The sequence below is a fragment of the Saccopteryx leptura genome, chromosome 3 (genome assembly GCF_036850995.1).
Source record: "Saccopteryx leptura isolate mSacLep1 chromosome 3, mSacLep1_pri_phased_curated, whole genome shotgun sequence".
NCBI lineage: Eukaryota > Metazoa > Chordata > Mammalia > Chiroptera > Emballonuridae > Saccopteryx > Saccopteryx leptura.
This window is the reverse complement of record NC_089505.1, coordinates 79,905,845-79,919,730: the sequence shown is the minus strand read 5'-3', so window position 1 is coordinate 79,919,730 and position 13,886 is coordinate 79,905,845. Positions and strand designations below refer to the sequence as shown.

Genomic DNA, 13,886 nt, shown 5'->3' with positions numbered 1-13,886 from the left:
GGGAAGTATCATTGCGCCTCTTCTTTTGCCGTGACTGTGTCAACCAGCAACAGTTGATTTTCTTTGCTGTGACTGTGTCAACCAGCAGCTGTTGATTAGCTTCTGACATACATGGTAGAGAGCACTCCGTGACCAGCCACGCTCTCACCCTTTCTAGCTCTGATCCAAAGAGCCTCTTTGTCTCCAGGGTTCTCTAGAATAGTGGGTCCTCAACCTTTTTTGGGCCACGGACCTGTTTAATATCAGAACTAGTTAGATATCGTGACGTAAATCTTGCCTACAGAAGCAGGATGTAGTTTTATGCTTTTATCCTTGCAGCACTTACAGGAAGAACTGTAATCAGCTTTAGAACAAAAAATGCTTTCTATGGAAATGTCGAGAATGTTGGTGAATACATATTCTAATAGCTATGATTTGTGATTTATCCCCTTAAATACTGCTCTCTCCTTAGGCTTGGGGCTGGTCGCTGTTTCTCAACTAGTAGTCGCCGGCCGGCTAATAAAGGATTGTTAAATATATAATCAACTTGGGCTCCGATCAATAATTACTCGGTTCAGTCCCTAACACCCAGCCTGGTCTTGACCTCAAGAGGGGACATGACCCTCCAGTGTGGCTCAGTACAGGCATTTGACAGTTTTGTTCTGACTAAGAAAGGAGAACACAAGCTCTCCTGGACCCTGGACTCACATTGACATGGATATAAGATGATTCAGGCCCTGTTTTCTGTAAACCATATGAACTTCAGCCACAAGTGGACATTCAGATGCTATGGCTATTTTAAGAAAAAACTCCAGGAGTAGTCTCACCCTAGTGACTCCCTAGATATACAGGTCTCAGATGAGGGGCTCTAACCCCATCCTTCCTCAGTGCTGTCAGATCAGGACACATCAGAAGTTGGATGAGAGTCAGGGGGCTCTGAGTCATGGTCTCACAGCAGAGATCTGCTCCTCAGGGACCCTCCCAAATGATCTACCCTTACCACTACCCTGGGTTTTGAAGGTGGCAGGTGGGCAGATGGACTGTTTTCGGAGTGACACAGGTCAGATGTAGAAGAAGTCTCTGAGTGATTTGGGGACTCAGGGTGACCCCAGCCTTTCACCACACTTTTATTCTTATTCCCATGACCCTCTGAATGCTCCAGCACCCTCCACACAGGGCCTTACTCCACAGCTGGTGAGTCACTGAGAACTCTGCTCAGAGGGAGCACAGACCACCCCAGGGCAGTTCTCTGTCTCTCAGATGACCTCCTGCCCCCAGAGACTCAGCACAGCCCTGTCTCCCAGAAGAGCTGGTAGTTCTGAATAGATGGTGGGTAGTAGATGGGACCGAAGGGCTCAAGGATCCTGAGGTGGCAGGTGACAGGTAGAGTGGTCATGGTAGAGGGAGATGTTAGGGCCCAGGGGTGAGAAGGAGCAGTCACCTCAAGTGGGGAGAATGCATCCCCCATGCCCCACATGCATCCTGATCCCCAGGGCTCAGAGGATTGGTTCCTCCCAGCAGGAGTCAGGCCCACTGAGGGGTCATTGATGTTCTCTTTCAGGAGGTGGTGGTTGGGTTCATGAGGGAAGAGACTGAGTCATGCGGAGAGACCTGTGGAGATGCTGACTTGGGCACACCCTCCCTCTGCACGGACCTCAGTGTCCCCAAGTGTTCAAAGACAGTATTGTGGCCCAGAGCTCAGATTTTCTTTCAGTTCTGGCTCTGAGCTCCTCGGAGAGGGGGCCTCACAGGGAAGGCCACAGGATGTAATGTTATGGAGAGTGTCCCCTCTGTAGCAGTGATGGTGACAGTGTACAGGGACAGACAGACTGGTCCATTCTCTCACTTCAGGGGCTCAGTTCAGAGGAGAGAAGAAATCCTGGACTCAGACCTGGGTCAGCTCCCAGCTCTGCAGCTCCTGCTGTGGGGCCAGGCTGTACCTTCTCTCCTCTGAGTGTCGGGTTCTTGTCTGTTCATCCCTGGTCCCATCCTGCTCACAGGCTGCTGTGAGGGTCAAGGACCCTCACAGAGCTCAGGAGGGCAGGGGCCCCTGCCCCTCACCACCCCCTCTCTCTAGGACACTTCCAAGACAGACCCTCCCTCTCTCTCCAGCTGGGCTCCAAGGTGTTCTTAAGAGAGAGCCTGACCCTGTTGTGTCAGTCACAGAGCCCAAGGGATACATTTTTTCTGTCCAAGAAGGGGTCACCCTATTCTCGGCTGCATCTTAGATAAAAGTACCGAGCTCAGCAGTACCAGGCTGAATTCCATATGAGTCCTGTGACCTCAGCCCTGGGGGGGATCTACAGGTGCTACAGGTCACACAGAACCACCCTCTACCTGTTGTCACCCCCCCAGTGTCCCCATGGAGCTCCTGGTCTCAAGTGACATAACACTGACCCTGGTCTTTCTAAGGTTGGTCAATACATGGACCTGTCTCTGCAGAGTCTGGAACAATAGTTAATGAGGGGCCCAGGGGGCTCCACAGAGAAGAACTTCAGGTGCCCTTGACCCCAATCCTTTGTGCACGGATCCTGCATCCTCAGCTGTTGAGTGAGTGGCACCTCTCAGCTGTAGGGAATATGCTTCTGGGGTCTGTGATTCTCACTAAACACACAGCACTTAATTATTTCTGTACTGAGATAATTTTTCTCTGCAACCCTGAACTCTTGGGCTCAGCTAAGTGCAATCAAAAAGACCCAGAGCAAGTTCTGAACTCAGCGATCAAATGGAGGTTAATCACAATCGAATCAGGACACAAAGGGAACCTGGCAGGGTAGAGACAGGGTCACTGGGAGATTCTGCAGAAGTTGTGATCTGAGAAGCCGGGTATCTGAGGGAACAGAATCAGGGGGAAGGTCGTCACTCCCTCCTTTATTTGATGATTCTTAGGAGGAGCTGAGACCATCAGTCCGCCACAAAATCAGTCAGACCCCCAAGAGTGGGGAGAAGGAGAAATCCTCAGTTATGGGGCTGGGCTCACAGGGTCCTATGATGTCAAGGGGAGATGGGTGTCCTGGGTGGACCTCCAGTATCCTGGGGTGATTTTGGACTGATATGACCTCTGTGGCTTCTTTACCCACAACTCCTAGCCTCCCATCTCCAGGACTACACAGTGGAGAACCTCATCCGGATGGGCGTGGCTGGATTGATCCTGCTGTTCCTCGGGGTGCTGCTGTTTCAGGCACAAAACAGCCAGAGAAAAACCCACAATGTAGCCAGGAGGTGACCACAGAGGGAACAATGCAGTGTTCAGAGGTGGAGCCTTGGAGCACATGTGATGGCCCAGGAGGTGGTGAGAGAAAGTCTGGACTGTAAGTTTGGATGCACAAAATATCTGTGTGCTCCGTGCACAGGACTCTTCCTCATTACGCGTGTATATTCTCTCCTTATGTTGTGTGACTTTCTGTAACAACCCTCTTCTCACCCTGATGACACGAGGGTCCATCCTACATGACTGGTTTGGGTCCAGATATCAAAAACCTTTTGCTCTCCTTCCCTTCTTTTCTGTTTAAAAAATTAAATTTATTGGTGTAATATTGCTTAATAAATTTATGCTAGGTTTGAGTGTCCTATTCTATAATAAATCTGTCTACTTTTACATAGCACACTGTTCTGTATTTTCTCTCCCCACATGACTGGATGGACATTATTGAGTGTTCATCTCTTCAGTTCACAGGACTTTACCTGGACTCAATAATCAGATAAAAGGGCAAAATTAGATACAAACCGAGAACAAGTAAATCTAAACTGACGCCTACCCCCACTGTGGACCACGTGATCGTTCCCACCTGAAGTTTTCTCACCACGTGGGGGACTGCATAGAGAGGTGAAGGAACTAAGATGTACAGATCGGTAGTTACAGATCGTCACGGGGACGTAAAGTACAGCACAGGGATACAGTCAATGACATTCTAATAACTATGCATTGAGCCAGGTGGGTACTAGGATGACAACTGAGAGTCACTTCATAAATGACATAAATATAGAACCACTGTACTGTACATTGGAAACTAATCTAAAAAATATTGAATATTAGACAGCAAGTGTAATTGAAAAGGTTTTTAAAACTTTTCTCACCACAGATATATTTATATAGCACCTAAAAATTGGCTTAGGGTGGTGAACACACAGGACAGTGCACAGATGATGTGTTCTAGAACTGGGCACCTGAAACTTCTATTATAATTCTGTTAACCAGTGTCACCCCAATTAATTCAATGCAAAGGAAAAAAGAATAGGCAATTATGGGACTTCTTGACTGACTTGCTAGCTAAGTCTTAGGTGGTATTCTGCAATATGTAATTATATCAAATCAACTGCTTGCGCACCTTACACTTACACAATGTTGCATTTCAAATATATCTCAATAAGACTGTTAAAAATTGTCTCTATTCTTTTTATTTATTAATTAATATTTTTGTTTATTTATTTATATCTGGTGGGCGGTTGTGGAAAGTCAGGGAGAGATAGACAGGAACATGAATTTGTTCCTCAATGTGAGCTGACCAGGAAATCAAACCAGCAACCTTTGTGCTCTGGAATGATGCTCCAACCAACTGAACTCTCTAGCCAGGACTTAATTTATATTTTACAGACAGAAAGATCAAGGGAGAGAGAGGAGAAGGAAAGTATTTTTTTTTTGTTCCACTCAGTTTTGGATTCCTTGGTTGCTTCCTGTGTGTGCCCTGACTAGGGATCGAACCTGCAACCTTATTGTTTCAGGAGGACACTCTTTTTTTTTTTTTTTTTTTTTCATTTTTCCGAAGTTGGAAACGGGGAGGCAGACAGACTCCCACATGCGCCCGACCGGGATCCACATGGCATGCCCACCAGGGGGCGATGCTTTGCCCCTCTGGGGCATCGCTCTGTTGTGTCCAGAGCCACTCTAGCACCTGAGGCAGAGGCCACAGAGCCATCCCCAGCGCCCGGGCCATCTTTGCTCCAATGGAGCCTCGCTGCGGGAGGGGAAGAGAGAGACAGAGAGGAAAGAGAGGGGGAGGGGTGGACATGCAGATGGGCGCTTCTCCTGTGTGCCCTGGCCGGGAATTGAACCCGGGACTCCTGCACGCCAGGCCGACTCTCTACCGCTGAGCCAACCAGCTAGGGCCCAGGAGGACACTCTTAACCAACTGAGTAAATCGACCAGAACCATTGTCTTCATGCTTTTTAAATATATATTAAGTGGAAGATGAGAATGCAGATTGACAGATTCCTGCATGGACCCCAACAGGGATCCACCTGGCAAGGCCTCTCCATGGGGATGCTCTTCCCTTCTTGGGCTACCACTCCATTGCTTGGTAAACAAGGTATTTCTGTGCTTGAACCCAGGCCACGGAGCCAACCTCAGTGCCCAGGGCCAGCTTTCTCAAACCATTCAAGCCATGGCTGTGGGAGGTGAAGAGAAAAAGAGAGAAAGAGAAGAGTGAAAGGGGTGGAGAAGCAGATGTGCACTTTTTCTGTGTGCCCTGACTGGAAATGGAACCCAGGCCATCCACATACTGGACTAACACTCTACCTCTGAATCAACTGGCCTGGGTCATCTTCATTCTTAATGTAAGAAAAACTTAACTAGAGCAGGGAAGGCAATGGTGTCTGACATGGCAATTGTTGTAGAGTGTGTGAATCTATCTACCTATGCATCCATTTATCTATGATCTCTGTGTCTGTGAATCTGTTAGTCTGGCTATTTACTTATCTATGTAATCTCTTTAATTCAATTAAACCTCCGTCCTCCAGCCGCTGAGACAATAAAATAAATTTTCACTGTCTTCAGCCACCCAGTCTGTTTTAAATTTTGGTGGTAATCTTATCTAATTAATTGATTCCCCTCACTCTCTTTCTCTCTACGTAAAGATAGAAGAAACTGAGTTTTTATTCATACACAAGAAATTATTTCAGCTAAAACAACAGAAAAAAAACCCCCCAGATTTTTGTGGCTGTTGTTTTTGTCTAGAAATGCAATGTTAAGCTGTCCTCTTTTTTTTATTGTTTGGCACAGAGTAAAGACTATGCAACTGCTTCAAGGCCTAGTAGACATTAGGTGTGAGAGAGATTTCATATTTCTTCTGAAAAATATTTGGATATCATTAACTGTTTTTATGTATTAGCTTGGCCAGGGAATATAGAAAGTGATCAACTGAGTAATCGTCATGACTTTCCAATGGAAGCAAGCTCTGTTAAACCCTTATCTGACTGTAGAGTGTAGGGAAACACTGTGTGACCCTTTAGGCAAAAGGTGTGGTTAGTGATGTGGTTCTCATTCAGACTCTCAGCACCTGCTGTGTGTAGGGTGAGAGGAGCCAGTTGTCTCCCTGTGTCGTAAGCACTTTGTGAACAGTACTAATGTGTGAGGACCCTGCCCACCCCATCTTCTGAATCTCTCTTCCTTGTTCCCCTCCTGCCTCCTGTCCGACAACAGCACCGTGTTCCCCAAACCCTCAGCCTCAGGAAGTACAGACACATCTCATCTCATTGGAGCGGAACCTGCACTGAGTGTTTCTGAATTTCTGCTCCCCGCCTGCTCCTGAGGAAATGAGAGTTCTCACGCCCTGGGTTGTAGGAAGTGCACCCATGGGGTGGGGAAGCTGGAGATGGATGATCAGTGCCGCTGACTTCAAGAATTTAAAAAGTTTTTTCAATTTTATTGAGAAAATTAAGTTTAACAGGGTGACATTCATCAATAAGAAGACACAGGTTTCAGGTAAATGTTTCTATAGCATTTGAACTTTATGTTGTGTACACAGCACCCAAAGTCAAATCATTTTTGTCACTGTATATTTATCCTTCTTTACATCCTTCTCCATTCCTCCTCCACATTCACTCAATTTGCCTTCCCCTCCTCACATCCCTACGTCCCCCTCTCCTGGTAACCACTTCATTTTTATCTATGTCCATGAGTCTCAGTTTTATATCCCGCCTATGTGTGAAATCATACAGTTCTTAGCCTTACTGATTTACTTATTTCACTGAGTATATTGTTCTGAAGGTCCATCCATGTTGTCATAAATGTCACTATGTCATCATTTTTTATGGCTGAGTAGTTTTACATTGTATATATGTACCACATCTTCTTTACCCAATCCTCTAATTAGGGACACTTTAATTGTTTCCATGTCTTGGCCACAGTGAACAATGCTGCGATGAACATAGGTATGCATGTGTCTTTAAGTACCAATGATTTTGAGTTTTGGATGCCCAGCAGAGGGACTGATGGGTCATACGGTAGTTACATTATTGGTGTTTTGAGGAACCACTATTCTTTCTTCATGAACCTTGGCCATAGAGAACAATTTATGAATTTGACTGCAGAAGCAAGGGAAATAAGGTTAAAAATAAATGAACGGGACTATATCAAACTAAAAAGCTTTTGCTCAGAAAAATAAACTGATAACAAAACAAATAGGAAGCCAAATAAATGGGAGATAACATTTGCGAACATCAGCTCTGATAAAGGATTAATATCCAAAATATATAAAGAATTCAAAAAGTTCAGCAAAGAACAAGAGAACAATCCAATAAAAATAAGGGAAAAGTCCAAAACAAAAAAGGGAGAGGACCTGAACAGATTCTTCTTCCAAGAGGACATACAAATGGCCAACAGATATATGAAAAGATTCTCATCTTCACTAGTTACTAGAGAAATGCAAATCAAAACTACAATGAGATATAGTTCCAAACAGTTAGCTTGGCTACTATCAACAAGACAGGTAATAAAAGTGTTGGAGTATTTTTAACTTACAGTCTCCTTGTAATTTTCACATATATAACACAGTATTGTCAAGAGCGATCACCATGCTATTCATCAGACCTTCAGTACTTGCTAACCTCGAACCTGGAAGTTTATCCCTCTTTGACCAACATCTCTCCTTTCCCCGCACTCCGCACAGTAACCCCTATTCCACTCCCTTTTTCTACAAGTTCGGCTTTTATAGTTTCCACATAGACATGAGATCATTCCGTATTTATTTTTCTCTGTGTGATGTATCTCACATATAAAAAAACTTGCCTTCAATGTCCATTTACGTTGTCCAAAATGGCAAGATTACTTCCTTCCTTCTCATGGTTGAATAGCATTTGATTATATGTTTATTCAGACTCTAAAAAATTTAACAAATCAAATCATTTAAAAAAATTATTGCCTTTAGAGGTATCACTCCATGAAGCTGTCCCTACAGCATCAGTGATGACATCTGGGGAAATGGTGCAGGTGACACCTGAGGAAGACAGAAAGATGGTGGGTCCCTGAGAGGGTGGGGGAAATCATATTGGGTTCATTTCTTCCAGGCTCAGATATGACTTTGTCCCAATTATGCAGTTAATGAATTAAAAAGTCAAAGATACTGTTCTGTCCTTCTAGGAATTTGGTGATTAGAAATAAAGAATATTTCTAGAATAAAAGTTGCAAGAGACCTTGAGGTATTAGGTGTGTGGACCCAAACCAGCCATGTGCAATGGACCCTCATGTCACAAGCATGTGGAATGATGGAGGATTGTTACAGACAGTCAACCTTAGATACAGAGAGAACATACATATTTAATGGAGGAAGAGTCCTGTACAGGGAGCACACAGACATTTCCTGCACCCAAACCCTGTTTACTCCACTGCAGTCTCAGAAAACACTTTCTCCAGAACATGGTCCAGACTTTCTCCCACCATCTCCTGGGTCATCACATGGGCTCCAAGGCTCCACTTCTCTAAAACTGCATTGTGCCCCCTGTGCTCATGTCCTGACTGCATCATGGGTCCCTCTCTCGCTGTTTTGAACCTGAAATAGCAGCATCCTGAAGGCCACCAGGATCAGTCCAGCCACACCCATGTGAATGAGGTTAACCACAGTGTAGTCTTGGAAGTGGACAAAGAGATCACAGAGGTCAGGGCAGGCCAAAGTCACCCCAGGGCCCTGGATGTCCACCCAGGACTCCTACTTTCCCGTCACAGGACATGACCCTGTGAGCCCAGTCCCATAACTGAGGACTTCTCCTTCTCACCACTCTTGAGGTCTGACTTGCTTTGTGATGGGCTAATGGTCTCAGGTGCTCTGAGAGCCATGAAATGAGGGAGGGTGTGAGGACTTACAAACTCACAATCTCCCCCTGGTTCTGTGTTCTCAGATGCCCCTCTTCTCAGGTCATAACTTCTGCACAGTCCTCTATGACACTGTCTCCCCTCTGCCAGGCTCCCTGGTCTCCTCATTGGATCCTCTCAGTCTCCTCTGATGCTGACCCTGCACGGACTCACTGTGGACCAGAGGGACCTGTGCCCAGAGTTCAGGAACAGTGATAAACATGGTCACGACACAGGGATGCTTGACTGCTGTGCTCAGTGTTCAGTCTGAGAGCAGACACCGTAAACTCGCTCCTTCAGAGTTCAGAGACCCCGCTTACTCAGCAGCTGACTGACCAGGGGCCATGGAGAAGGGGTGAATGTTGTCCCTGTGGGGCCCCTGAACTTCTTCATTTATCATTGCCTCAGACTCTGCAGAGACAGGGCCTCAAGCTGAGTGAGCTCAGGAAAAGCAGGGTCACAATAACCTCACCTGAGATCAGGTGGTGTCTCGGGGTCACTGAGTTGTGACAGGGCAGAGAGGTTGGTGCTGTGTGAGCTGTCGTACCTGTAGGCCCCTACCCCGCACCCCGTGCTGAGTTCACATTCACAGAACTCATGGAGAACTGGGTCTAGCTGGTCCCACATAGTAGTGTGATTTAATAAACAGTAGGAGGGTGTGAGCTGAATTTATCTTGATTAGAATAAAAGTGATCCTTAGGTGTGTGAGTGACACAGCAGGGTCACATTCTTTTCTGAAGTCACTAAGTGTCTGGTTGCAGAGAGGGTTGGGTCAGCCAGGGAGCCGTCCCAGAGGGTGGGAGGTCGGGCTCTGCTGGAGACCTCTATGTCACCTGACCTCACATCAGCCTGTGAGCAGGATGGGACCAGGGATGAACAGACAGGAACCTGACACTCAGAGGAGAGAAGGGACAGCCTGGCCCCACAGCAGGAGCAGCAGAGCCAGGAACTGACCCAGGTCTGACTCCTGTCCCCTCTCTCCTCTGAGCTGAGTCTGAGCTGAGGGGCAGGACCTGGATGCCCCAGACCCGTGTCCTGTTTGTCACTCCTGGCACAATGTCACCAGCACTGCTACAGAGGGACACTCTCCATAACATCACACCCTGGGGGCTTCCCTGTGAGGCTCCCTCTCCCAGGAGCTCAGAGGCAGAACTGAAAGGAAATCTGAGCTCTGGGCCACGATTCTCTCCTTTTACACTTGGGGACACTGAGGACACACAGGGGAAGGTGTGTTCATGTCAGCATCTCCATAGGTGCATGGACCCCACAAGACTCAGCCCCTGACCCCATGGACACAGCCAGCACATCCCACAGAGAATGGCATTTACTACTCTGCAGGCCTGACTCTGAGAGGGTGACATGCGAATTCTCAGAACCTCCTGGGAATCAGGGTTGGGGGATTGAGGAGTGAGGGCTGCCATCCTTTGACTTAAGCCTGGTTTCCCCTCCATTAGAAAGGGTTCCAAATTTTCTCTAGGTTGGGACCACCCACCTGTCACCTACCTCTTTCAGAGCACAGGGAACCTGTGGATCTCAGTATCTCTGCCTGCCTCCCAGAACCTTGGGACACAGCCCATCCTTGAGTGTGTGGGGGACACTGGATCCCCTGATAGACCCTCCCAACTGCCCTGGGTGGTCTGTGCTCCCTCTGAGCGGAGTTCTCAGTGACTCACCAGCTGTGGAGATGGGCCCTGTGGGTGGGGCCTGGGTCCCTTGAGGGTCATGAGAATGATGAAGAAAGTGAGAAGTTGACTCACCCTCCCACTCAGACTCTCTCTGACATCTGGGCTGTGGCCACCCCAGGACCCTCCTGCTGCCTGTCTGACCCATTCTGGACCCAGGTGATGGGAAACAAGTGGAGAGGGGTGACAGGGCCTCTAAGGGGTAGAGACTCCCTGGGTGACCACCACTAAATTCCCCTCTCTGCCATTCCAGATGAACCTTTTCTGGGTACAAGGCCCTTAGACTGAGCTCAGAAAGGACAGGGTCAGTGTCCCCTCACCTGAGACCAGGAGCTCCAGGGGCTCACTGGGCTGTGACAGCAGGTAGGGGGTGGTGCTGTCTGAGCTGTAGCACCTGTAGGTCCCCCCATGGGCTGAGGTCACAGGACTCATGGAGAACTCTGCCTGGTACTGCTGAGCTCAGAGCTCTTATCTAAGACGCAGGGGGGGATCGGCTGTCCCCTCCTTGGACAGAAGGAAAGTGTCTGTCGGGCTCTGTGACTGACACAACAGGGTCACGTTCTCTCCTGAGGCCACTGTGGGGCCCGGCTGCACCGAGAGGGAGGGTCTGTCAGGGAGCCGTCCTAGAGAGAGGGAGGTGGGTGAGGGCTGCCCACCACCTTGTTCTGATCTGAGAGTCAGCAGCCCTCTCTCTGAGGACCCTCCTCCTGTCTGTCTCTGTTTCTCTGACTCTCCCCTCCCCTCCCATTCCCTGTCTCTCTGTCTCCCTACCTGGGACCCTGCACGTTCACTCTACCCATCACCACCTGAGATCCCCCAGCAGGGCCTGTGCAAAGTCTGGGTCCCTGACGGACCCACAGGCCCCTCACCTGTCACCAGGATGTCCATGGGATCACTGGGGGCCGACAGCTCAGAGGAGAGGTTGTGTTCACCGTAGCATCTGTACCGGCCCCCCTGGGGCTGCAGGACAAGGCTCTGGGGGAGGTCAAGTCCTCCCTCTTTAAACAGAAGGAATCTGTCATAGCCGACATCAGAGAGACACTGGAGGGTCAGGCTCTGTCCAGAGACCACGATGGGGCCCTGCTGGGTCAGGAGGGAGGGCTTCTGAGACACACCTGGGGAGACCAGACATGAGTTACAGGGGCTGCCCCTCCCATACAATGTCTTCTCCTGTCCTGGCCCAGGTCTCACTGTCTCTCTCTGTGTCTCTGGCCAGTAGCCCCTGTGCTCCCCTCCCCACCCTCTCTGTGGGGTTCCCTTTATGGTAATGAGTCCATGGATAAAGAGTGAATCTCACCTGAGACCAGGAGCTCCAGGGCATCACTGGGCTGTGACCACACCTGGGGTCTGTCCCTGTGACAGCCGTAGCATCTGAACACCCACCTGTGGCAGGGGGTCACGAGGCCCACAGGGAACAGGGCCCGGTATGTCCCCCTGAAGTGTGACTGTGAGTCCAGGGTCCAGGAGAGCCTGTGATCTCCTTCCTTAGTCAGAGTGAACATGTCAAATGCCTGTACTGAGCCACACTGGAGGGTCACGTTCCCTCCTGAGGTCACCACAGGGCTGGGCAGGGCTGAGAGGCTGGGTTTTCTGTAGGATCCTAGGAGGGGAGGAGACAGCATGTTAGATGGGCTCACCCCTCCCTCACATCCCGCAGGGCTAGGCTGTGAGAGGGGAGACCCACTGAGAGCAGACCCCCTTCCTGAGGGCAGAGCCTGAAGCTGGCACCCTGAGTGTCCTCTCACCTGTCACCACCAGCTCCAGGGGGTCACTGAGCTCAGACCAGCCAGTGGGGCTGAGATAGTTACAGTGATATCTCCCTGCGTCATGCTCTGTCATGTGTGTGATGGAGAAAGCACCCTTTCTCATAAGCTTCCATGGGGACTGTGAGTTCCAAAGGACATGTTTTTCTTTTCTGTACAGATGGAACTCCTGGGACTCCAGGATCCCCTGACACCTGATTGTCACAGAAGTCCCCCAGGGGATGACAGAGCCTGGCTCAGCCCAGATGGTGGGTTTGGGGAGGGTCCCTGGAAGGAAACCAGAGATTGCATTACAAAGACCCTCCCTCCCTCATTCCCAGCTCAGCCCAACACCCTCCTGTTCTATCACCTCATGCCAGGATCTGTGCTCCCTCCTGAGCCCCAGGGGGTGAAGTAACAGGTTGGACTTGGAGCCTGGGGAGGACTCATCTGTCTGCACGCGGGTCCTCTGGCCCAGACTCAGCCCTGGAAGAGAGTCCCTGTCAGAGACTTGCACCTGGACGTCTGAGCTGATTCCCTTCTCATTAGGACCCTGTCCACTTGGGACTGACTGAGTCCTGAGGTTCCCCATGAACAAGAGGGTGTAGCCACCTCATCTCCTCCTGTTAACCCCCTCCCCGTGTCCACAGCTGACCGAGGCAGAGAAGAGCGGAGAGGAGGGACAGCATGGTGTCTGCTCGGAGTGCTCCCGCTCTGCAGATGGAGGAGCCCCTGGGCCTGAAGGACAGAGACGCACAGGATGTGGTGAGTCAGGGGCTGCTGTACTTCCAAGTTCCCACAGCTGTGGGCACACAGCAAGGGGACACCCTCCCCCCATGTGCCTGGCTTTGGTTTTTCCATGATGTAAGTTCAGGCAGGGTCCAGGATCTGTGGGGACACTCAGCCCAGACCTTGGGTCTCCTCTGATCCCAGCACTCTGCCTGGTCTGATCTCCTTCTCAGAGGAGACAGGACCCAAATTCTTGTGCTGAGCTGACCCCTAACTGTGACTGGCACTAAATTGACTTATTAATTATTTTCTCAGCCTCCCACAAACTAAATTTATTTCTGGTCTTTGCATCCACAAACAAATAATTACTGATCACCTACTCTCTGCCGAGTACTTGTGCCAGAACCAGAAATACAACTCTGACCCAAGAGACCCATTTCCTGTGTTTTGAGAACTTTTCTTAGTTGAATATGGGACTTCTAAAGCTATTGTTGCAATTACTTTACTGAGAAAAGAGAAATGAGAGAAAATATGAGAACAATTGGGACCATCACTAGACATGGAGGAGGGAATGGCTGTTTGAAGAGGCAAACTTCTAAAGAGTGAGAGTGAGACTTCTTGAGAAGGAAGAACATTCTAGAGAATCCTAGAACATAGAGGCTCTTTTGACAGGAGCAGGAGTGGGTTAGG

At 49.0% G+C, this 13,886-nt stretch overlaps 2 pseudogenes; one reads left to right on the top strand and one right to left on the bottom strand.

Moving 5' to 3' along the window:
* Positions 1–3,205, top strand: part of LOC136398234 (leukocyte immunoglobulin-like receptor subfamily A member 5) — a 62,722-nt pseudogene extending 59,517 nt beyond the window's left edge.
* Positions 3,206–8,699: 5,494 nt separating this feature from the next.
* On the bottom strand, positions 8,700–13,156 carry LOC136398233 (leukocyte immunoglobulin-like receptor subfamily A member 6; annotated as a pseudogene).
* Positions 13,157–13,886: the final 730 nt, after the last annotated feature.